Raw genomic sequence first — 26953 nt, forward strand, 5'->3', positions numbered from 1 at the left:
TGTAAATATGACTTACAGTAGCTTATATGAAACATTTCTGGAAAATGAAATCCATGTACACAGTTGAATTTATCTGAATTGTAATTGGATTATCTATTCCTATGCCTTTCTATCTTTGAAATTCATAAAACATTTTTTTTTGTAGTAAACTTGAAATGAATTACTGTAGAGTGGGAACATTTCTATTATTGTGTGCCTATCAATTTCTGTAAGTTATATCCACTCATTTCTTGATATTTGCATGCTGCTGTAAACTTTCTCTGCCCTTTAAAATGTAAATGGCTGTCTCAGTGACATCACACAAAGAAAGGAAGTGAAATGCAATCCCTCCCCTATCCAATTATATGCGTTTCCAACCTGCACGGCAAAGTATGGTGGCCCAGTAAGTCAATAAACATAAGTGTGTTTTTTATCATGTTTACCCGATCATGCACTTCATCATACAGTCCTTAAAAGGTTAAAGTAATTTGTGAAACATTAACATTGACTGTCCAACTTGCTTCTATTGGGATTCCAATCTGGTATATCTTACAATCTATCAACTACAGAATTAGTATATAACAGGTCAGACTCAGACTCCAACCTTCACTGATACTGTATTCCATAAAGACTTTTAATAGTTTATTTCTGTAATTTTTATATTCATTTCTGCTTGTTTGAGAAAATCACAATCACAAATCACATCTTGGGGTCTATACACTTTATCTAAATAGCGGCAAATCTAAATACTGTCACTTTGTTAAAATATGACGTATTCACATTTACATAATTTGCAGACAAAAATATACTAAAGACACTCACTGGTAAATGCACTGGTAAATGTTTGAATTGCCATAATCTTTGTGCCCAAGGGCTTCTATTTTGATTTGGTGAGTCTAAGCTGCCCTCGACCTCAGTCTGGAAACTGTGCAGTGTGTTTTGGTCCATGTGGTGTTGTCCACTTGTCCACTTCATTGATTTAGGCAATATGCAATACTACTTTCATTACAAGGGTCATGGGATTATTAGTGTTCCATTGTGGTAGTGACCAAAACTATTTAATTGTATAGTTATTCAGTAGTCTTTTTAGCATTTAGCCTATAGTTCTGAAGTTCTAAGTCTTTTTCTAAATGCCCAGTTGACTGCATCTGTGGACATTTGGACAGCGCCAATTGCTTTTGCCATGGAAGACCCGCAGGGCCCTTAGAATATGTCCCCATTTTTAGAAATGTGTTACCTCCATTAAGTAAATAGACTTGGCTGTACCTACAATGATTGGGGGTGTGCAGAGAACCCATTACTCGTAATTGTACTGGTACACGGAAACGAATTCTCGTACGAATACTTGTGCTCGGATACTCGGTGATGTCACCGGAAGTGGGCTAGGCTGAAATCAGAAGTGTCATTAAGATGTACCTGTGGCTCTGATTTTCACTCAGAAAGTGACCATACAGTGTTTTAATGTTGATTTAACAGTGAAGTCCTAATGTGCAATTTTAATTCTTGTTGCAAAATAAATGATTTATGATCAAATTATATGGGATGTCTATGATAGGGTAATTAATATACATAGTGAAGTGGAGAATCTGCAAGATGCATTTATTTTGTATTACTTATTTGCTAGTTATTTATGGGAGTATTGTGATTGGAAGGGGGTGCTTGTGTACAGTACATCGTAAAGTATGATGAGAACAGCTAAGTATGATGAAATCAATCAGAGAAGACAACAAATCTGCAAGACATACTATTTATTATTGTGATGGAGAGATGATTGTTTACAATGTAAATTAAAAGTGGACTTACTAGTTATTTTACAGTCATGTAGCTTAAGTTTTGTCTGTATATCTCTGTACAAGTACTACTTGTACAAAATTATCTCTTTGATTGCAGAGCTATGTTCATAACATTTAATTTTCAGTCTGTTTTAAACCGTTTTTGTCGTTAAATGTCCGTCCTTGTTAGCATCCTCTTGTTGAGGAGGCTAAATTTAATTTGTTCTCCAGTCGTCTTTTGACAGCTGGAGTAGTCCCATATCGGACATTTAAATAGGACTAGTACAAAATTAAATAATAATAAAAACAAAATTTAAACCATGAAAAACGCCTCCTGGAAAAGGATTATATTACTTTGTTTTAAGTAAAACAAGGACAAGAAGACTGCTTTTAAAGATACAAAAAAAAAACACACAAAATGGCTTTTCTTGCGAGACAAAGAGAAGATCCCAAAAAACACAAAAAAGCCTGAAATCCAGCACAAAAATACATAAATAGAAGATCCTAGTCATTTGAAAAAAAATAAAATAAATACAGTTATTTGCACGGTTGAGCACACGTACAAACTAAAGAACTAGCCTTGAAAAAGGCCAAGTTATCCAATATCAACAAAAAAAAAAAACTAGTTTTTTTTTGTTAAATAGTATATTTTGAGAAAAGTTGTTGGGAAATCCATTTTTCAAAGTGAAAGTAATACATCTTTGAAAAGAGTTTGATTCTGAGCCGTACGTCTACACAACAAAGAATGACATTTGGATCCGCTGTGTTAGGGACTGTGTCACACTGATTCCTCCTCCTTCCCCCTTGATTGGCTCTCTATCTCTAGACTTGAGATTGACAGTCGTCACTGCCCTATTGGAGCCAGGAGCTCATTCATTTTTTTTTTTTTTTTACATTTATATATATTTTATAAGTAATAGCCATACTTGTTATGAATACTCAATTGTGCTTGTACCCGGGCACACCTATAAAAATTATGGGACATGTTCATGACAATAAAATCAGAACATCTAATTTTCATCTTAAAGTAAAAACCACAGTAATTGGTAGTTAGTATTCTAAGATACTATAAACGATGAACAAAGTTAGGCACCTATTGTCACATTCAGGACAAAACAGTACACATCTGTGTCATTGTTTCAGGTTCATTAGTAGGATCACATCCTAATTAAATAGAAACAGTCACCTGAAGAGCTTGTCCTTCACATCCTAGCATGGAATATCACATTTTTGCATCTATATTCTTTGTGTGTACAGTACAAAGGATAATAATAGATGGCTATAAAAAGTAACCAGTGAAATCCAGCATTAGGCTAATCTGTCACCCATTTCCATTTTTCTGTGGAGAGGAAAGCATAATCAAAAGCCTAAATGACAAAGAGTTGACAGTAAGATTCTGTAGTAAATGATTGTGGAGTCGTTGGCCTGCGGAGATGCAGAAAAAGTTCCCAGCAGACCTGATTAATTCCAGTTTCTCCAGCTGCCAGGGGAGCAGAGGCTAAGCAGTCTCACAGAGAGGAGCCCATTACCACTACCAGGCTGAAATAGATCTAATCAACTTGCAGGCGCTCAAAAGGAAACTTTACAGTTTTGGCTCGCTACGGTAGTGCTTTAAAATGATAACTACAAAGAATCATGGGAGTCTGAGAAGGTTTAGTCTTCATTGTGGCTGAAGGAAATCCAAGATGTGTTTAGGCTGTGTTAATTGTACGAACATGACAGTACCTCCCTGAATTTGTGTGTGTGTGTGTGTGTGTGTGTGTGTGTGTGACTTCACCTTGGTTGGAGCCCTGAATTCTGCTGGCTCTTGTTTCTCTTTGTTTTGGGTTAATTGCAGCACTTCTCAAGCAATTGTTTTACTTAATGCCTGTACTTTTTTTTTTCTAAATAAATAAATCAACTTCACTTACTGCTGGTACACATCAAGAGTTCCTGGTGGGATGAATTAATTATTACCTTTTTCATACCTCTTTGTGTTGTTTCAGAAACTTGTATATGTAACACCATTGTCAAGTGTAATTATTCAAACAGTGTGAGCTTTAAAAGGCCAGATTTAAGAATATATTATTATAAAATATCTAAAGCTATACAGCCAAAAATATTTTGGTCTCTCTCTGTCTCTTTTTATTTCCTGGAAAAGGTCATTTGAGTATGTTTGGTAGGGTACAGCCATGTATCAACCCTGTAAGCAGTTGTACATTACCATTCCCTTCCCTGCGTATGAACATTGTACAGTTTTCTTCATAAAAAAGTAATAATAATAATAAAATGTATTATACTTGATATACTTTTTTATAGTAAGTTATTGAAAATTATATTATATTTTTTTATATCTTGTTTTAAACAAAAAATGTATTGAGCAATTGCCATAAGCACAACTTCACAGAAGATCTTACTAATAGAAATAGCAGTGTAACTTTATTATGAATTAAATCAAAACAATTGACAAAAATCTTATTTTTACAAGTTAAAATTGATCCATAAAACATGCATTGTGTGTCATCATTTGTGGTGTAAGCGTGTTTATGAATAGCTTGTAAGATCAAAAAGTTACAAAATGTTTCAGCACCTGCAGTGTTCCTCTTCAGACTAATAAATTAGATCCATAAACAAGTGCCAAGATAATAAAAATTATGTGAATAATACATGCAAAGTACAATATTGAAACGAGAAGAAAACTATTAAAATATTGATCTTCCACAATCTGTAGACATGAGTGAAAACAATCCATCATGATAACGACTCCTTGTCTGATGTTGAAATCTTATTCTAATTCTAATTAGCCTTATCAAATAGTGTTACTTCTGTACAATAAACCAATTATCATGCCCAAATATATTTAAAATAACTTCAGTTATTTCTTAGATAGGGTCATCTTGTCCTTGCTGAACAAAATATTTTTGGACAGCACAATGAAAAGTTTGGAAAAAATAAGAGGTTCTTTGGTCCTTTAAAAATTGGTACTTTTCTAGCACAGTTTTTACCCAGGGCAATATCTAATTGTTTGAATAGCCACCATTTACAGCTTAACCTGCTAAACCTTTCAATGCATGTATTATTCTATTGAACATTCCATTCAGAAGTTACTTTTACTCAGCTTCCATGTGTGCCCCCTGGTCCAGCTCTCTGTTAAATTTGAAGTTATATTGGTCTTGATTAAATCAACTCTATAGCACCATCATAGTCATTATAAAATATAGTTAATTACTTTTGTGTACATACTGATCTATGTGCAGAGGATAGAAAAACATTTTCACTTCACCATATATATCTTCATAAAAAGCATAGCCTAATTTTGTAAATTTAGGGTACATTAAAACCTTTCTTCATTGTTAAGCTGAAACATAATTATATTTGAATGCTGTGTTTTATTATAGGTCTTGACAAGAAACTTTTAAGGATATAAATATACATTTGGTTTTTAAACATTATTCAAGTAAGTTAATTAGATGAATGTAAACCTGATAATTTCTATTTGAGTTTTTGATATACACATATCTTTGGTATACTTTACTTTTGATATTGGCAAAGATTATGTAACGCAGGCACTACTCTATTAAATGGTTGTATTCTGTTATAATATCTACAGATGTTACATTATAGGCTCCACTGTTAGGCATGTAATAAGCATACATGACAATTTCAAATGTTTTATTTAGTTATTATTAAACATAGAGGGGGTCAATTCAATTACACTCATGATTTACAAACATATACAAAAGTCTCTCATTTTAATAGATATTGTTTTTCACAAATTCTCCTTTTTTAATGGTTTAAACATAGGCTGTATTTAGAGTGACCTATATTTAGATCAACTGAAAAGACCCCAACTAATTAGACAATGATCTTTTTATGACCATTAATCTGTTAGTCATGTGTTTATATTTCATAACTGGTCAATACACCATCGATAAAGTATTGAATTCCAATTGGTTAATAATGTGGTGTTTTTACATGCCTGTACAGGCTCCCTTAAATAAAATAATAATACAACCATGTGAATTTTGCAATAAAATATTTAAAATACTATTCTCAACGCTCTTTTTCTGAAGTACTCACATGGGAAACAAGAACCAAGAAGATATGAAATTCTTAAATTGTACACTGTTGAAATAGATATTATATAGAGCCATTAATGTCTTAAAAGGTGAGCATACATTAAGGCATAATTAACTAAGCAAAATATACACACATTTAATTAGTTTTTTAATATTAAAACTACTACACAGTGTCACAATTGTGAGCTCTTAATTTACAGAGCAATTAAGTCAGGACCCTCATTTATCAGTACATGTTCATTTGCTGAAAACGTAGTCAGTTTTTATTAATTGATGCTATAGAAATACTGAGGTAAAATTAATGTGTGTGCACCGGAGGTCATGCCGGCAGTAGTAGGTTCCTATCCAGCAGCAAAACGTGAGATAAATAGCACCTGCAGTTTCGTGATTACACTCGAGATAGCTCAAATATTAAGTGGCGCAGTGGGTATTGTCTTTAGCTGAAATGATAAAATGGAAATACTACATTGTTTTTCCAATTGGGGACCATCTGTTATAAAACTGTAAACGCACTACAAAATTCAAAGCATGTTTAATCTTAAAAAAAAGAGAAAGAAACACAAATAAAACAATTAAAGTTAAAGGATGCAATTTGCGTAATGCCTTATACTTAAAAATAACCTCAGTTATACATTATTTATTTTCAATTAAAGTACATAGCTTTTTATTCAAGTTAAAATTCTTAAAAATGGGGGGAGGGGGAGGCTTCATTACCCATCATTCACTGCTCTGACGTTGATTGGCTTAGCATTAGATATGTTTACTGTAGCAACTGTAGCAACTTTGTAGAAACTTTGAAGAGGAATCATAATCACTTTAGAATTATATCACAATGATTTGCAGATTATGACACAACAGGTGTAATCACTTTGTCCTTTCTTATAGTTTTCTAGGAGGAGAATCCATTCAAATGTATATGTAATGTAAAATGGGTTTCTTGAAAACAGCATAAGCACAGAATCACACAAAAGGGCAATTCGATTGTTAATATTACAATATAAAACATTCTAAAATAACATAAATGAAAAAGAGTTTTAAATAATTATCTAAAAGTTTACTTTTAGAATTTTATTTTACATTATTTCACCTTTGTCTAAAGTTAATAGGACGCCAAGCGCATCTCATTACAGTTTAATCCGTTGTTATACTGGCAGTAATGCTTAGGTTTAAATGAGCTGCCTTGTTTCATTGAGTTTTATTGAGTTGTTTTATTCATGGGTATGTATGTATTTATTTATTATAAAATAGTGCTGCTACTGCTGCTGCAATCCATGAATACATCCAGTGCTATTTAGTTGCAAATCGTAATAGGCTCCTGGTAAAATAGAATAAATATACTGTAATAGACTTATTATGTAGAGTACCCAAAACATTTTAAACATTTGTTTTTCTAAAAGCCATTTAAGCCTGTATGCGTTAAAATTCCTGATCAACTTGTCGTGCAGTTTTGAAATGCGTGTTCATAATCTCTCTAACAGCTATCCAGAACTTCAGAAGCAAAAACAAATAATCAAAACATAATTGTTTATTCTAATTGTTTATTGTTTAATCTATTTGAAGTGCTTTAATAAAGTGATGCATTGGAGCCTAAATACTGCTCGCTTAGACGCTCTTGACCTATGGCATGACTCAGTATTACTAAGTTTGATGGGGCTATACCAAGTTGTTTCTCAGTACCCTTTTGAGTTTGTTAATATGTTCCCATTTCTCATTTAGACAGTCAACAGAGGCAAAGAAAGCACTGGGGCAAAAAATTCTGTCTTCCACGAGCAGCCTATAATAAATTGCTTCTTCAGCAATGCAGCAGACACATTTTTCTTTCTTTTCCCTCTCTCTGCTGTCCAAAACACCAATGAGGAGCATGCTTTTGCACCTGGCTCACAGTGAGCATTCACATGGGTCAGTGATGGAACACCCAGCCCAATGCATGTGGTAAGCCTGATGTACATAATCACAATAATTGATGTTGGAAGCTGTAAGCTCTTGGTATCACGGGGTCTGCAAGTCTCCCAGCAAGGCCAAGCTCTGCGTTATCAGTCCATCCCATAATTAAATCTCTTACACTGTGTTGCAGGCTCCTTAATGAGAACCAAGAAGAAACTGCCACCTCTGTCCCCTTAGAGCATTATTTGCTTGTTATTAAACAGTAATATGGAGCTGTCTATTCTCTCTGTTGTGTGTCCATTTAATAATTGCACAATTAGTGCCAGAGCTTAGCTTTCATATATCAGTATGCATCGCTCTCTGGATTTAAGAAAGTAAGAAAAAAATCCAGCATGGTGTTTTTTTAAGGGCAACATTTTGTAAAATGTGAGTCCATTTATCATGATCTGTTTTTCACTATCACCCACTACTCACAACCCCACTCTTATGACTTTTTTGGTGACCTTGTGATGTGTTGTTGAAGGTCCAATTTGCTCATTGTTACTCCCTAGCATAACTCCCCCCAAAAAAGTAGCACCACTATTATAATTTTTTTTTCAATCAAAATCCACTCATTTATATTCCCAGGCTAAACGGTATTCATTTATAAGATGGCAAGCTGTATGTAATTCCTTCTAACAAATTTCCACAGCCCCACCCCCCCTTTAGCTGCCATAAGCAGTGTATTAACTGGCTGAAGAAAATCCTTTCACATTCTGCTGCGTTGCTTTCTTCTCAAGTCATGAGCCCATCACAGACTTTTTCTTGGCTGTAGGTTGCCACGGTGAAGATTTACAATGCCTAGTTATTCACACATCTGCCTTCCTTTTTTTTTTCTTTTATTGTTAAATCCCCAGTGCAAGGGCAACCTTGATACCCATGCTCGTAAAATTCACGCAGGCTTATCACCCATGGCAAGGGCTTCAGGCACTCATTACCGCATCCTACCGCTTATGTACTACCATGACAAAGTCAGGCCCAGTGCTTATCAACAAAATGCATTGTCCCACTTCTAGGTAAGGAAAAGAAAGTGGCTAAGTGAAAGTCCTTTGCCACTTTCTTTTTCATACCTAGAAAGTGGGATAGTACAATTTTATCATATATTGTTAAATATTTATTTGTTTGTTTGTTTGTTTATTTATTAAAAAATCTAAATTACAATCGTTTTGTTTTTCCTATTTGTCAGGCATATTATGTTGGTTGTTTAGCTAACAGTTATTTCCCTAACTACCAAAAACAACACTCATTTTGGATGAAATTTGTTTTTAAAAATGCTGCAGAATACCTTCGTGAAAAGGATATCAGAGTGAAATAAAGCATATTGACAAACATGTGGTAAACCGCAGTTAACCATGGTAAAGCACATTAAAATCATGGGAACCTGCAAAATCACAATGGTAATGTTTTTTTTTTAAATTGTACCCCTTCTGTCGGGAGATTTCAGTTAAATTTCACAGGCAGCTTTGTAGAGCTTTACAATTTTTGCTCACTGAATGGTACCAGTATCAATAAAAGGCAGAATAATCTGGTTAACACATTTCTTTTTTTTACCGTTTATTTAATATAGAATTTTTCACAACAGTCTGGGACTGACAAAACTGCTGAGACAGAAAACCAAACTTAATTACATGTCTTTGGATGCACATAATTAATAGACAGCATTTAAGAAACACTCATATTCATTTTTTATTGGGCAAAGTCATTATAAATAATACAAAATAGTTTGCACTGTAAATTTCACGTTACTATTTATTTCCCACCTAATTATGTGTGCTGTTTAAAATGTTTACAGTAGCCTATCAAAAACATTAACCTCAAGATAAAACGTTAGGTCACTTAACCCGGGTTCCCTGAAAGAGAAGATGACTACCAAAACATTACGTATGGGATATTCCTGCCTATTGGTAGGTATTCACTGAGCTCTCTATACCAGAGCTGCCGATAGGCCCCTTCCTGGATGACATCCACGGTCCCGCCTACCGAGGGGATAAAACCATCATTCCATGGAAGCCATTTCTCTTTTTGCATCGAACCCGTGAGGGCGACCGATGCGACCTCGTGGTTGGTGGTCGTCTTCTCTTTCAGGGAACCAGGGTTACGGTAAGTACCCTAACGTTCCCTTTCAATTTGAAGATGACCACTAAAACATTACGTATGGGGAAATGTATATCAGACCCGTCGCGAGGGAGAAGGAACGGCAGCATACGAGGGACACGTCAGAACCACCTAACCCAAGGTTAGCGGTGCAAGCATGCAACCTCAAGGACTCTCGTGCCTAATGAAGGCAAGGAAGAGTGGAAATCTCCACTGGCTATTTGTCGAGCTGAGCAAGAACCAAACTGTGAAACTCCAGCCTCACAAGACATCTGAATCCGGCTGCAGGGGAGGGGTTAAAGATTTTTGTCATTACGTTGCGTTGGTCAGTACACTCCACAAAGACAAACAACATGCCGGGCAGCGAGTGTGATGAGAGAAAAGTACAGTCTTGGGACCCTGAGGAAGTGCAGGCTCTAGTTTCACTGTGGGCAAATAGTAGTGTTCAGGAAGATCTGGGCTGGGTTGTACCAGTTATCCATAAGTTCTTTCTTAGCTTAGTTATAGCGTAAGTCTTTACTAACTTTGGTTTTTTCAGATCGCTGGTTTTCCTGATGTTGTTGGCTGCATAGATGGGACGCATATAAAAATAAAAACACCTTGCATGCATGAAGCAGAATACATAAATAGAAAGGGTTCCCTTTCAATTCAAATACGACCACCAACATACTTATGGGATATGCCTGCCTTAGGTGGGTATTCACTGAGCTCTTTATATCAGAGCTGCCGATAGGCCCCTTCCTGGGGTGACATCCTCGGTCCCGCCTACCGAGGGATTAAACAGTCAACCCACGGAAGCCACTTTCTGTTTTGCCTCTCACCTACAGTAAGGTAAGACCTCTGTGTTACTAAACTGAGCGTATTTTGAAAGAACTTCTCCGAGTCGACTGCACTTCCCCTGCATTCGTGCTGAAAGCTGGCTTGCAGTTTTTGTGGAATCAGCAGCTCTAAAACTGCCTCAATTGCGTTGCAGGCTGTCTGTATTACTGTCTGTCGTATGTGTGTGACTGCCTGTGCAGTATTTAAAGTGTGTGTGAGTGTGTGTGTGTATGTCTTTTCAAGCCTACACTCTTGGGGAGAACGCAGTTCCTCTCCTGGGGCTAGGCTTTGCTGTACCCCCGCCGTTGAGTGAATTCGTCGGCTGCCGTGTGTGCAGTTGGGCGAAATATAAATAAATAAATATTTTGTGTAACTGTGTGTATATCATGTCGCCTATGTCGCTACTCCCTCCCTGTGCTTCGGCGTGGGGCAGGTTGAGCCGTTGGCAACCTCCCCAGGCACGCACTGTTACCAGAACGGTCCCAGTCCCCACGGCTCCACTGGGTGACCTGAGGCACCACTTAGAGGCCACCGCGGCGGCAGGCAACCGGGCCCTCCCAAAAATTAGGGGGAACACAGGGCGTGGTGTGTCCACGCAGTAGCATGCTAGGAGGCAGTTCCAGGGCCGTCACCCTAGGCAGCCGCCTCAGCGAGCTCCGCCCCAACCTCAACAGCCCCAGAAGGGGCCCTGAAAGCTTGCGGCCTCAGACCCATCCCTTCACGACACACCAGCTGCAATACCAGCGCACTTGCACCTCGGACACCTAGGTGCTCGCCACCGTGTACACCAGTTATGCACTACAATTCCTCATGGGGCCTCCTCCCTTCCAAGGGATCACGAATACATCCATGACAGACCGTCTTCAGGTCTCAGTACTTCAGCAGGAAGTGGCTGCCTTGCTGTGCAATAATAATAATAATAATAATAATAATAATAATAATAATAATATACAACACTGAGTGAACAGGAAAAGTCTGCAGTCTGCAGTTTTAATAATTTTAATAAATGAATCTTTTATATAAAACATTCACAACTAAATGATATGCATATTATAGGTAAACTGTAATCAGTCGCTTATACTACTAATAATAACAGTTTAAAGTCAGGCACTATGACTAGTCGGTTGTACGTTCAAGTTTATTACGTTGGAGTTGTTTGGATCAGCAGCATCCGCGCTCCAACATCCTCAGTGCTGATTGGTTACTGTAAAGGGAACACATGATGGGGCTGGATAGATACAACTATATGTGATGAGAGAATCTCTGCAACTACTGTGCTCTGAACATGCCCTAGTTAACCCTAACAGATTCACAAAGGGAAACATGTCCTCACAGCCCTGTTTGAGTTTTGAGGCATGTGCACATGTACTGAAGTGCATGTTGATTTTGATGGCAAACATAAAAATACAATTTTAAAATGTTGAATTCCAAAATAATAACTAGGAAATGTACCAGAAAGTTTAAATAGTCGCATATCCAAATTATGTAAAGTTTGCAGGAAAAAAAATATATCTACATGTAATTTTTGTAACTTAGTATTGCTTGCATTGGTTTCCATTCTGGCAAAGCATAAAAACAATAAGCAAACAAACAAACTGAGAAAAATATAGATTCAAACTGTCATGCCAGCACCTGTACTGTCTTCATGGTGCAAAAGATGAAACCCTAAGAAATGGGAAGTACAATAAGTTAAATTAGTTTTGGTAGGAAGCTATTTAATTCCCATAGACTTTCTACCAAAAGGAATGAACTTATCTCCATTTTTGAGGATTTCATCTTTTGAATAAGGCCTGAAAATCTATGGACCACTGTGGCAAAGTGCCCCGCCCCTGTGTGCATTTGTGTGTTCTGTGTATGTATGTATGCGTGCGTGTGTTAATGTTGGTGTATAGATTGGTACACGGGATATAAACGGGTCTGTGTTTCACGTGTGTAAAAAGTGTATATTTGTATTTAGGCACGGGATTGCACATCACGCACGTGCATTTAAAATGTAATATGTGAGCACGGGGTTGCACAGAATTAATTCACGTGCTGGGATTCAAGTGAATAATTAATTAGTAATTGAATCCCAGCACAACAGTATATATAGAGACACGTAGCACTCAGTCAGGGTTGGTGTTCGGTGAGTGGAGAACGAGTGTGGAGAAGGAGAGTTAAAATAAGAACGGAAGAACGGAAATATAAAGTAAATAGTGTTTTCACTCACCGTGTTTGTTCGTCCCTGTTTGTTAGTGTCTGTCCGTTTTGTCTACCTGTTTATTTTGGCGTGAAGTGCCGTGTCCCGTGTTTTGTGCTGTTTTCAACCCTTTTATTTGTTAATAAACGCTGAGTGCAGCCATTGCACTCAGCTCATCATCAACCACTGTCTTTGTTTTGAATTCCTGTCTGGTCTGACGCCACCCACTCTGGCCGTCTTTGTGACACGTGGTGTCATCGTGGGATAGCCGCGCCTCCAAGCGTCAGACCAGGAGGGGTCTGGATTTAAAAAAAAAAAAAAAAAAAAAAAAAAAAAGGATTACAAATATTGTTTTGGGGAAAAAAAAAAAAAAAAAAAGAGTCAATGGCAGAAGACGCCATCAAACTGCGGGGCTGGTTCCTGGAGAATGCTGGGCTGGAGGCCCAGTCTCTGCCCATGGTCGTCCGGGCCCTGTGGATGATGGACAGTGAGAGATGGGAGGCCTATCAGCAGGAACACACCCCAAACACCTTGGAGGAAGGTGTGGAGTTTGTCCTCAGCTACCTGGAGGCAACCATAAATGGAACAGCAGCCCAGGTAGCAGGACCACCAGCAGAGGGTGAGTACCTGCTGTCCCCATCTCCACCAGCAGAGGGTGAGTACCTGCTGTCCCCATCTCCACCAGCAGAGGGTGAGTACCTGCTGTCCCCATCTCCACCAGCAGAGGGTGAGTACCTGCTGTCCCCATCTCCACCAGCAGAGGGTGAGTACCTGCTGTCCCCATCTCCACCAGCAGAGGGTGAATGCCTGCTGGTTTTGCCTTCACAGCCCAAGCGGGAGGCAGAGACGGATAAAGAGGTGAAGGACAGGGAGGAGGAGTGCCGCCTAAGGGCCAGGCATCCACGGCGATGTAACAAACCATCGTCGGGGTGCCTCCTCTGCGACCAGGATCACCTGTTCGCCCACTGTCCCTTCCGCAGTTATGGGGAGGAGCCTGAGCGTCCACAGCCCAAGCGGGAGGAGCCTGAGCGTCCACAGCCCGAGTGGGAGGAGCCTGAGCGTCCACAGCCCGAGTGGGAGGAGCCTGAGCGTCCACAGCCCGAGTGGGAGGAGCCCGAACGTCCTACGCCTGAGTGGGAGGAGCCCGAACGTCCTACGCCTGAGTGGGAGGAGCCCGAACGTCCTACGCCTGAGTGGGAGGAGCCCGAACGTCCTACGCCTGAGTGGGGGGAGCCCGAACGTCCACAGCCCAAGAGGGGGGAGTCGGTGCGTCCACAGCCCAAAAGGGAGGAGTCGGTGCGTCCACAGCCCAAAAGGGAGGAGTCGGTGCGTCCACAGCCCAAAAGGGAGGAGTCGGTGCGTCCACAGCCCAAAGGGAGGCAAGTCGGGGCTTCCACAGCCCTGGGACCCAAGCCACCAGCAGAGGGAAAATGCCTGCTGGTTCAGCCCCAAGAGCCGGAAGGGGAGGGGTTACAGGCTCAACCCCCTGAAAATTTTTGGGGGGGAGAAGGGCAGGATGCTGGTGTCCCCCAGCAGCCTCTCGCTATGCTGCTGAAGGCAGCACGGCGTGCACATGCCCAGCCGCCACAGCAGAGGGAGCCAGCACCGCCAGGAGCAGAGGAGCTGGAGCTGCCTCTGCCTCCACCACCTCCAGGAGCAGAGGAGCAGGAGCTGCCTCTGCCTCCACCACCTCCAGGAGCAGAGGAGCAGGAGCTGCCTCTGCCTCCGCCACCACCACCGCAAGGAGCAGAGGAGCAGGAGCTGCCTCTGCCTCCGCCACCACCACCGCAAGGAGCAGAGGAGCAGGAGCTGCCTCTGCCTCCGCCACCACCACCGCAAGGAGCAGAGGAGCAGGAGCTGCCTCTGCCTCCGCCACCACCACCGCAAGGAGCAGAGGAGCAGGAGCTGCCTCTGCCTCCACCACCGCCAGGAGCAGAGGAGCTGGAGCTGCCTCTGCCTCCACCACCGCCAGGAGCAGAGGAGCTGGAGCTGCCTCTGCCTCCGCCACCGCCCGGAGCAGAGGAGCAGGAGCTGCCTCTGCTGCCCGTACCTCCGCAGGGAGTACGGTGGCCGGAGCCCCAGAAAGGGGAGCTGCCGGCCACGAAGAAGGGGGAGGAGGTCTGGAGACCACTTTCCCCAGCAGCAGTTTCGCTGCAGGAGTTCTTGTGGCCGGAGCCCCACAGGAGGGAGCTGCCGGCTATGAAGAAGGGGGAGGTCGGGGGACCACCTGCCCCCGCAGCTTTTTCGCTGCAGGACGGGACCAGCATGCTGTCAGCCGTGCCACTACCGGCAGGGGAGCTGACAGCATTTCCAGCCATGGGCCCACTGAAGCCTCCCTTCCCAGCCCGAGACTTTGGCCTGGACTGCTGGGTATTTAAGGGGGGAGGTGGCCGTTGAGGCCATGTGTGCTGCGCACAAGGGGGGGTATATGTGGCAAAGTGCCCCGCCCCTGTGTGCATTTGTGTGTTCTGTGTATGTATGTATGCGTGCGTGTGTTAATGTTGGTGTATAGATTGGTACACGGGATATAAACGGGTCTGTGTTTCACGTGTGTAAAAAGTGTATATTTGTATTTAGGCACGGGATTGCACATCACGCACGTGCATTTAAAATGTAATATGTGAGCACGGGGTTGCACAGAATTAATTCACGTGCTGGGATTCAAGTGAATAATTAATTAGTAATTGAATCCCAGCACAACAGTATATATAGAGACACGTAGCACTCAGTCAGGGTTGGTGTTCGGTGAGTGGAGAACGAGTGTGGAGAAGGAGAGTTAAAATAAGAACGGAAGAACGTAAATATAAAGTAAATAGTGTTTTCACTCACCGTGTTTGTTCGTCCCTGTTTGTTAGTGTCTGTCCGTTTTGTCTACCTGTTTATTTTGGCGTGAAGTGCCGTGTCCCGTGTTTTGTGCTGTTTTCAACCCTTTTATTTGTTAATAAACGCTGAGTGCAGCCATTGCACTCAGCTCATCATCAACCACTGTCTTTGTTTTGAATTCCTGTCTGGTCTGACGCCACCCACTCTGGCCGTCTTTGTGACAACCACATATTCAAAGATTTAACAAAAGTATACAACTTTAATGCAACATTGCTTGCATTGTGAAAATATGCACGATATAAAGTGTTCAGAAAAGTTAACTTTACTGAATAGAGATTATAATAAAAGCTGACAAAATGCCAAAAATAAGATTTGTGAAAAGTATTAAAAACTATACCAATGTGATTGCTCAATCGCTATAGTCTACATATTAAAAATAATTATGATTATATGAGCTTTCATATTGTTTTTAATACATCAAAATGCTTCCAGGCCAAGACAAACCTGTCCGGATGGGGCACTAAGTCAATGAGAAATGTTTAATTATACTACACAATTAAAGAATTATGAAATCATATAATAATAATGCTTTTTAATATATAGAGGCTGAGTAATTGTGTAGTAGTTTTCAAGATGGTTCGCACTGTTTTAATGCCATGTCCGGGCAGTTTTGCCTTTGTCAGTCTTTCACACACTCCCTAGATAACGTGAATGCTGTTTCAACTGTTCCGTGGGATATACATGATATTAAAATATATATTATGATTTGAAATTTGAGTTAAAGAAAAACTTCTCAGATTCAAAAATCTGCCAAATCCACTGGTGGAGGACCTGCCCTAGAGCCAATCACTGTAACAGAGAAATGTGTAACAAACAATTCCCATAGTGGTTGGGAGTGCTGTGGGCACAGCTAAACCATCAGTGCCACTGTATTAGTATCTGAAACTGAGAGCTTACCTGGAACATCAACATCGTCTTGGTGCAGTTGGAGCTGCAGACATCTAAGAGGGAATGTGTTGAGACACAGGTATTTACTTTTTGATACATATTTAATAATGAAAATGCAATACATGTTTGTATATTTAACGACAGTCTCTGAACAATTAAAGTTAATTTAAACAAAGCTTAGTGAGCTCTAAGCTCCATCTTGATAGAAGTAAATAGTATTTAAATTGTATTTTAGCTTGTTGCAAATTAGTCAAGTGATTTGCAGAAAACATATTGTTTGAATTTTGCACTTGTAGGTGGACTTGCATAATTATTCACAACTCCTCCTCCAGAGGAAAAAACAATTAGCAAGTTGTTTTTTTTTTTTTTTTTTTTTTGCAACTCCCAATTAAAATGTTACTGAAGGCAGAATTTAGGGGGAAAAATCTCTGCAACTGCCCTTGCAAAACTTGCATCTCTTTTGAATATCTGGCCCTGTGTTCTCTTTTGCAAAGTTAAGTACATTTACACAAAATGTAATATAGTTTTATAATTGTATAATTTATTGAGCAAAACCTTTGATTAAAGGTAAAATATAAGAATGTTCATAGACAGACCTAGGAATGCTTTGACACCAAGTCTACTCCTTGGAAAAGTTCATTATTTTTAGGTTGTTTCAAATCAGGTCCACCAATATTTTGTGATTTAAAAAAAAAAAAAAAAAGAAATGCCAAAATAGATTGAGATGTAATATTGCCAGGCATTTTTTTCATGCTGTTTGTTCCTAATGGTGATGGCTCATAATCGCCAAACTGGCCCAAGGATTTTTCATTACACCCAAACATTTCCTTTCAACCTTCAGCCCTTAGGCTGGGCAAGGGCTTTCCCTATAGAGTAGGGAGTATAAAAGGCATTGGGGCCATCAGAGGATGGCTGCGCCTGACCCCGCAGGCCTTTCTGTCAATCAAGGCCTCCCCATCCCAGCTCCCTTTCACACCAGGCAGCTGTAGCCATTGCTGTCAAGCAGGTAACAACCACCAAACAATGGAGGCCTCAATTCCTGGTCTAGACACTCTTTTAGCCACTTATTTGCTGCTCTTGGCAGCTGTTGAAGCATAAATAATCAGTTTGTAATCAGAAAGCTGACATCATCGCAGCTCAGCTGAGAGGGAGGATTGTTCCTGTGCACTGAGCTGCTTTTCTCATTTGGTAACAACAGATTCTGGGGTGGGGATGTAGATTTGTGCCATGCTAAGCCAGCACGAATCTACAATTGATGTCTGAGTTTGTTGATCTCGAGGGGGAAAAAAAAGTTCAATTTAGATCTCTTTGTACATATTCTTTCAGGAACACTGTTGAAAAGTTGCCCTATACATTGTTTTTATGTATTTACTTATTTATTTTCATATAATATATTTTACAGTACATAAGTGTTACGGTATCTTTAAAAGCAAGTGCTGAAAATATATTTATTTCCCAAAATGTTATAAAAAAGGCAACCTCTTACTTAAATGCCTGCTGTTTCTTGGGCTGTAACAGCTTGAGCATGTCATTTATAACCTTCTACTGCTGCAATTTGTACAAAGAGCATTGCTCTTTGCATCACAGGGTGACATATGGGCTGGCAGGTTTCAGGCGGGAGGAAGCATGTGTCTCTACAGCTAAAACTACCTTTTGGAATGTAAACAAACAAACTGTAAAACCTGGCCTACAAGATCTGTTTTTGTTTGTCCATAAGTCTAAATGGTAGACTGTTGAAAACAGGCAGCATTTTAGTTGTAATTAATCATGACATTAATCTATAAACTTTAGGCACTACCGTTTGTATTTCTTTCCATTTTGTATGTGTTACATGGTTCCTCCTTCCTCTGTAAAGGTCGTGCTGCTTATTACATATATAATAGGGGGAGAAGTCAATGCCATTGTCGTCTCTGGTTCTGGGTGACCTGCCACTATGACACTAGAAATATATTAATATTCTTCCAGCTGGAAGAGAAAACTAGGTAGGCTTGACTATGCAACTGGAATTCTAAACACCACCACTGCTGGCCCATTTCCTGAAATAAGTGTATATTGTAATCTTTTGTGAACTATCGTGTAAGTTTTTTTTACATTTTTTATAGACAGTTGCCAGTTTATTTTGTTGCCAGTTCCCTCTACCTCTTTTTTTATAATGTTATAAGTGCCTAGGAGCTAAATATGTTTTCATGTTTGCGGATAAGAAAATTGTTTAAAAGATTAAACAAATAATTTAAGTTAAGTGTGTGTGTATATACAATATATGTGTATATATATATATATATATATATATATATATATATATATATATATATAAATAAAGAATGACATTGGGTTGAAGAATTCAGAGTCGGTTCTAGGCCTTCTAGTGTTTTGAGGAATCACATCGTCATAAAGAACTGTTGGCGCGTACCAGTGGCAAGCCTGTCGCATACATAATGTTATTTACATTTTAAATAGTGAGCATTTAGGTTTGTTGATTGTTCGAGTATTATTGTTCCTTGGGATAACAAAATACTGAGGTCAAGTCATGTGATTTCATAAAAACGCCAGGTACTCAGTGTTTGGTATTTGAGTTGAGTTAAAATTGCCAAAATGAGTTGATTAAGAATCTGTATAAATAGCCATTAGCAAGAACAGCGAAAGATATGACCATGCCCCGCTTGAGTAATGAAGATTGCCTGGTTGCTATCGGCATGATTGAAGGCGGCCTGTCTGTGAGAGAAGTTGCCAAAGGAATGAGATGTTCTGTTTCAACAATCATCAGACTAGTCCAGAGAAACCAGGAAACCGGCTCTGTGAGGGACAGGCCACGTCCTAGAAGGCAGAGGGTCACCACAACGGCCCAGGACCATTATGCTAACTGTTGCATTGTTCAAGCCAACCGGTGGGGTGGTGGAAGTGTGATGATGTGGGGAGGAATCTCCTTTAACACAACGCCTTTGGTGCAGATTGAGGGCAACCTTACTGCTCAGCGATACATTGACGAAGTCCTTGAGGCAACAGTTTTTCCGTTCCTGCAAGCCAATCCGGAATTGTCGATTTTCCAGCAGGACCATGCAAGACCACACAGTGCTAGGATTACAATTGTATGACTTCAAGAAAACAATGTCGAGGTCTTGCCATGGCCAGCTTTTTCTCCTGACCTGAGTCCAATAGAACGTCTGTGGGACCAAATCGCCAGTGCCATCCACAGGAGACAACCACAACCAGCCAACCGTCGCAAGCCGGCTGCAGCTGCACATTAAGAGTGGCAGAACATCCTACAGCAGTCTATCCAGAGGCTGATCAGCTCTATGTGTCAATGCTGCCAGGATTGTGTTAATGCTAAGGGAGGTCATACCCGATACTAACTTTGTAATGTTACGTTTCACACTGAAAACTTACTATGATTCTTTGATCTGTATTTTTGTTCACATTTTCTGTGATTTTGTTTGATATCTATGTTTAAAATATTTGATTAAATCCATTAGACCTGAGTGTTGCGTTTCTTTTGTGCATATACAATGCTCCCTCTCTATAAGGCTTTCAATTATAACGTGTCTCGGATATAACGCTCCTACAGCATGTCCCCCAATTCCCTATACTAGTGATTCATGCAATATTTCTACAGTAAATACAGTACCGGTAGGGTTGCCAACCCTCCAGGATTGGCCGGGAGTCTACCGGAATCGGCATCGATCTCCCAGTAACTATTGAAAGCAATCCGGGATATTTTAATAGGATATTTTAAGAAAATAAATATGAATGCACATAATTCATACAGAAGTTTATTCATTGTTAAAACATAACTGTGTCATCTGATTGTGCTTTTCTTTCCCTTGGCAGCGTAATGACATAATACGTAATGTAAACCGGTAGTACTACCATCACGCCCACGTAGGCTCATGAACGTTGCCGTTGCCGAGTGCTAGAAACATTACAACAGCTATTTAGTTAACAGTTAAAAAAAAATCATGAATGGTGGTGAGGGGCATTCCAACAGTAGCACAGTGAAAAAGAACAAGTATTTTTGCTGTTTTAACGACAAATGGGGCAAAGAAAATGCATTCAAAAATTGGCTTCACAAAATCGACTCAAACAACTTAATAACTGACTGATACAAGTGGGGTGCAAATGTCGTGTAATCCACAATTGCCTCAATAATGGGATGAGAGCATTGAGTTTTGACGTCCTCAAAGTATACAGTGAGTTTTCCTCCTCGGCCAAGAAGACAGAGTCTCTTATGTCCTTTTTCGAGTTTGTTGAAATGGACTACAAAGATGTGCTTCGGCACGTACCAACAAGGTGGCTGTCGCTTCTGCCCGCTATTGAACGAGTACTACAAAGCTGGCCAGCATTGAGGGCATACTTGTCAGAGGGGGAAGAAGAATGTGTCAAGATTGTGTGGGAAGCATTCTGTGAGGAAGAACATGAGTCTCTCCCTCTTTGTTTACTTTCTACACAACCTGATGGGAATGTTTCACGATGCTGTGAAAAAACTGGAATGTACCAATGTCAGCTGCACTGAACTGCACGGCATGGAAGGCATCCATTCAAAACTAAAGAGAAGAAGAGAGGACACATTCTATGGAAGATCAGCCCAAGTCATTTTGGGCAACGTCTCTCCATCTGACAACAGAAAAATCAGAGAGGAAACGGATAAGACATTGACGCGGTGCATTGAATACCTGGAGAAATTGTATGATTTTGAAACTTCGGTTTTCAAACAAATGGCAGTGCTCTCACTCGACAACGATGTGAAATGGTCTGATTTTGAGACTCTTTTTAAGCACTCTGCATTGAGACTGACATTGACAAGCTGTATGATGACTACTGTGTTTTACAGCAATCAAGAGAAGAAATTGTCTCAAAGAAACAGAAAATAGATCAGAGATGGGTGGAGCTTTTCAGACAAATGCCAGAGAGTGGTGACAGCCAAATGTTGAAATCGGTCTCTTTTGCACTTTCCATTCCTGTATCCAATGCCTACTGCGAGATAGTTTTCAGTTTAATGGCACAGCTGTGGAGCAAGGACAGAAACAGACTGAGTGATAGTGTTGTGAAAGCAAAGCTGCAGGTGCAATTGAACTTCAATATGTCCTGTGCAGAGTAGCTTAGAGCAGCAAGAGGCCAGCTGAAATACAGATTTAAAAGGAAGGAAGCCGAGGGCAACGACATTCAGACGACTCAGCTTTAAGGTAAAAACAACATAAGTATTGAAGTATGAAGGTTTAAAGCTATTCATTGTTGTTGCTCTGTAGCTAACAAACTAATACTCAAAAAGATGGGTAAACATGTAGAAATCCGATCTCGGTTTGATCATATCGATCGTAACTAATACATTATTGAGCTAACCTAGTTTTGCAATATTTCTTATTCAAGATTCACAACGGTGGTATATAATTATATATCATTTTTTAATCACACTCTTTACATCCGCACACAATAAAATGATGGCTTGAGATTGTGAACGAGTTGAACAGTACAATTAATGACATTACGTCATGTTGGAAAAAAAAAATCTCCCGGAATAGCTTCCGTCAGAGTTGGCAAGTACCGGCGTTGTTCAAACTGTAAACAACTTCTCAGTCTAACTTATGTTTCTGTCGCTACCTTTTGATACAGTATCTGAACTGAAGAAAAGCTGCACTGGCACTTTATAACACAGACAACTTATTCAGCATTTGTTTTATGAGTAAATAAATATTAGGCCAGGCCCGCCGTTTAGCCAGGCTATTTATAGTTTAAAAACTGCTAATTGAAATGATCCACGAGTGGGAATGTTACCTTTTTTTTTTCTTTTTTATATAGCGTTGATTACATGGTGGTTTATACATGGTTAATTTGCTGAAAGATACATTTTTGCTTCACTATACATGCATTATATAGAGGGAGTTATTTTATTTTGTATTTTAGTGATGTGAGTTATGTGTCCCGTGACGCCCCCCACCCCCTCCCCCGTTTTTACAGGGCTTTGAAATCACCAGCCACTCGCTTTTATTGCTGTAACACTGTGGCTGTGCCTGAGTTCTCACAGTTGTGAAATTTGAGCTTTATAAGCTGTTTATTTGTTTATTTATTACTGAAACTCTGATAGCAATTAAACATAATCCATACGGACATGCAGTAAGATATGTAAGATTCAATCAAACATAACAGCGTTGCTTTATGACCTTCGTTATGTCCCTGTTGTATGGCGACATTCAATCAAAGTTTGATCTCATACTCTACAGTGTAAGTTCAACACAGCCTGGTTTACAATATTAATTTACTTTGAAAATGCATATTTAAGAAAGTGACAGAGCAGATAATTGATTTTTTTTTTTTTTTTTTTGCAATTTTTAAAGTACAATAAACACAATTTTCCTTTTCTTTCATTCATAATGGCATTGCTAATGCATAACAATCCCTCTGCAGCTTTTACAAGCAAACTTGAGCTGCCATGTTGTAATAGCTAGTAAAGTTAATGTAGCTTGAACAAGGTTTCTAATTGTCCTTGTCTCTGTCATATTTGTCTACTTGAATGGTCCTAAATACCACAGCGATTAATTAGTACAGAGCAGGTATTGCAAGATGCTATCATCCCCTATTGGCTGTCTGGGTGAATGGAGAGAGGCAGAGAGAGAGAGAGAGAGAGAGACTAGATGGTTACAATGTTTCTTCCATGCTCGACAGTTTAACCAGAAGATTTAACGTGTCAAAGTTAACTGCGTTTTCCAACAGATATTCACATTCTAATTACTGATTAAGAACCTAGTACATTACATTGCTATTTGTCATACATGGCTTGTTAAATGGGAAACCTACCGGGACTCCACTACCATTTTATAAACGTTAAAGGAGAGTCCTTATGCAGGGACAGACAGGGATTATTAAAATAAAACCACACACGTCATTCATTAATTCATTAAAGGTCATTTTAGTTCAGCATTTAGTTCTGAAGACATTGAAAAAGACTTTAAGTGAAAAAAGTTGTCACTGAATTTATTAAGCTTCTTTTAGAATTTGTAAATGTTGGTAGTCATTAATAAGACATATTTACAATATTACAAAATACCACAGGCCTCTTTTATACATATGATTTTCATCTCCAATTTGTATATTGTACAAATGTGTTCAACCCGTCCAGCTAGTTTGTGCTTAGGGGGAAGACATTTGTTGCCTGTTTATAACTCTTTACTTTGCATATGCTGTTATCCCTGGATAAATAATAGTCCCCTCTTTAAATAAATGCAATGATTTTAATGAACAAGTCATCACACAGGAGCAGTGGAAACCCAAAATATTACCCATTTTCTAGGAATGTCAAACAACCTGGGGACATCTGTTGTCAATCAAGCCCCCAATGTTTTCTAAAAATATTTTACCTTGCCATTTTGCCATTTAGTGTTGACTTATCCAAGGTGTCGAGTTAACCACGGGTGCACGTGAGCCATGGCATTAACATGCATATAAGTAACAGAGCTCACACGTTTACAGTATTACAGTATTTACAAGTTTATTTTTAGTTTAATGTCCTTATGAAAATGGTTGAAAGAACTGTAGTGAATGAATCAATTACAGTATACAGTACTGTACAAACTCGGTACAACTCGTATAGTTTGATTGAAATAAGAATTAATAAAATGCTACAGCGTTATTTTTATGACAAAATCCAACCACAAACTGTGCACAAACTGTTGACTATACCCTTAGGTATTGGCTTGCTGTCTAAAATAGCAAAAGTTAACAAATGTACATTATACAGAATTAACTTGGTGAACAAAAACGTTAGGTTACTTACCGTAACCCTGATTCCCTGAAAGAGAAGATGACCAGCAACCAATACTTTTGGAGATAGGCTCCTCCATGGAGCTCACTTCCTCTTTTGCATCGAACTCGCGAATATGAGTGATGTGGCCTCGCAAGGTTTGATGGTCGTCTTCTCTTTCAAGGAACCAGGGTTACGATAAGTAACCTAGCATCCCTTTCAATTCGATGACGACCACCAACCAATGCTTTTTGGAAAGTATACCAGCGCCGTTGCAAGGGAGTGTGAGCGGACAGCATACGAGGGATGCCTCGCTTCCGCCAACTAGTGTTAATGGTGTTTGCGTACACGGAGTGCATGAATGCAAGGGAACAGAGGATCTATTTCAAAACACACTCAGGTTAGTGACACAGATTGCTTACCTTACCGTAGTGAGAGGCAAAAGAGGAAGTGAGCTCCGCGGAGTGACTACTTATTCCTTCGACAGGCGGGACCGAGGACGTTGCTCCACTACAAATGCTCAGCGAATACCTACCTAAGGCAAGCATATCCCAAAAGTATTGGTTGGTGGTCGTCTTAGAATTGAAAGAAAACAATAATAAACAACTTAGTTTCACACAGATATCAAAACATTGTCGAATTGTTTCACATGCAAAAACACACTTTGAAAGTTCTGCTGACAAGCTTGTTATCCCAAATAACCTGAGCTTTAAAGCTGAGAACAAATGTTTCGCTTCTCACTCATTATGAACTACACTGTAATCGGCTGCACTTGGTAGGTGCGAATGAATGAATGAACTGTCCATTTCCAGTCAGAGGTCAGTCACGTGACGCGACAGTGTCGAGTTACCCACTAGTCTTTTTAATGGTTATTATCGCTTCGGTACCGGTAATAAGTTACGAGTAAAGCATGGTGTTGAATACAAAATTTAAAAGAGGCAGGATGCATATATTTTACATGGAGAAAATTCAGGACCAAGACTGTCTGTTGAATTAAGCGAAGGTGTCGAGTTATCCACCAGTCGAGTTAACCGAGGTTGACTGTAGTTTAGTCTCCCCTGCAACATATACAGAATTACTAAGCAAGGCATCCCAATATTGTTGTGGCCCCTCAAATGTTAATGATTTACTACCAATACAGATTGACTGAGTGGGAAATATGTTCATTATTTGGTGATTGCCAAGACAGGTATCACACTGAATCACAATAGAATAACTACATTTCCAAATTATACTAATTAGGCTTTAATGACTGACCTAGATGTCCTGAAGGGGCTGGTTGGGTACAAAACCCAAAGTTACACAAACTATTGTATCGGGAAAGAAACAATAGGGAAGCAAGTTGTATTGCGTTGTGGCAAAACTAGTCCTTCTTATTCTATCAGTGTCACATTAAGTTACCGGTACTGGAAGAAAAAAAGACCCTTGATTGTTTGTTTTAACCAGTGGGTACACATTGTTTTTTGTGGCTTTCTGCCCTCCCACACAGTAAATTTGGTTGATGTTACAGAAAAATAGAGGTTATCATGCGACAGAAGAAAGCACATTATTACATTTATTTAAACGAATTTAGTTGAATAAAATGTCCTGTCTTATGGCTCTTAACTTTGTAATCCAACATCTATGCTTTGAGTTTCAAATACATTTGGGTTACCAATGTGGCAGACTAATGCATTAGACATTAAGAAGATTTCAGTGTTTACACTACCATGTCTTTACTGGCGGATACTGATCTGAAGATGAAATGGACCTTTTTTTGAAAGTTGTCATCACTATAGTGCGGCATAGTAAATTTCAGTCTATAATACAGATTTCAAGCAGACACAAAGTACAGTATATCTGTTTTTATTTATGTAACTAGGTGAATTAGTAGCTCACAGAAAGCAAATGGAACAGAAAGTGCAAATAAAATGATCTAACTTTAGTGAAGGTGATGGAATGCGGTTCATCTTTTTAAGTACCTTCAATGATCACTTCCAGGTTCTCCACAAACTCAGTCCAGAAGAGCACTACTACATTATATAATGTAGTAGTGCTCCAGAAGAGCACTACTACATTATATATTGTTCATTGGGATTATGATATATAACCTGAACTCAATAAATTTATGACCTTTTACATTCCTTTATATTGCTAATGCTTTTCTAGTGATTCCAGGCTTCTTGAAAATGTATAACTAAATAAATGATCTTGAAAGAAATGAGTTCTAGTAGCAATAATATAGTGGTTGTAGCAGCAGTAAATGTTCTATCTGTAGAAGCTATAGAGGTTTACACAACTGTAGGGTAAGAAGTGCACAGTAGTTAACAACACGGCCTTCACAACACAAAACTGCTGTGCAAACCATACAGCAGAAACGTTATCAAAACAATATCCAGATTCCAAATTGTGACTGTTGAAGAGACAGAAAAATTGATTTAATAAGAAATTTACAACAAACATACTTACGAGAAAGTGAAGAAACTCGAAATATTATATATATATATATATATATATATATATATATATATATATATATATATATATATATATATATTATAATATATATATATATATATATATATATATATATATATATATATATATATATAGTGATGAAGCTAGACTTTGTCACTTTTAAAAAAATGGC

Source organism: Acipenser ruthenus, chromosome 9 (genome assembly GCF_902713425.1).
Source record: "Acipenser ruthenus chromosome 9, fAciRut3.2 maternal haplotype, whole genome shotgun sequence".
NCBI classification, from domain to species: Eukaryota; Metazoa; Chordata; class Actinopteri; order Acipenseriformes; family Acipenseridae; genus Acipenser; species Acipenser ruthenus.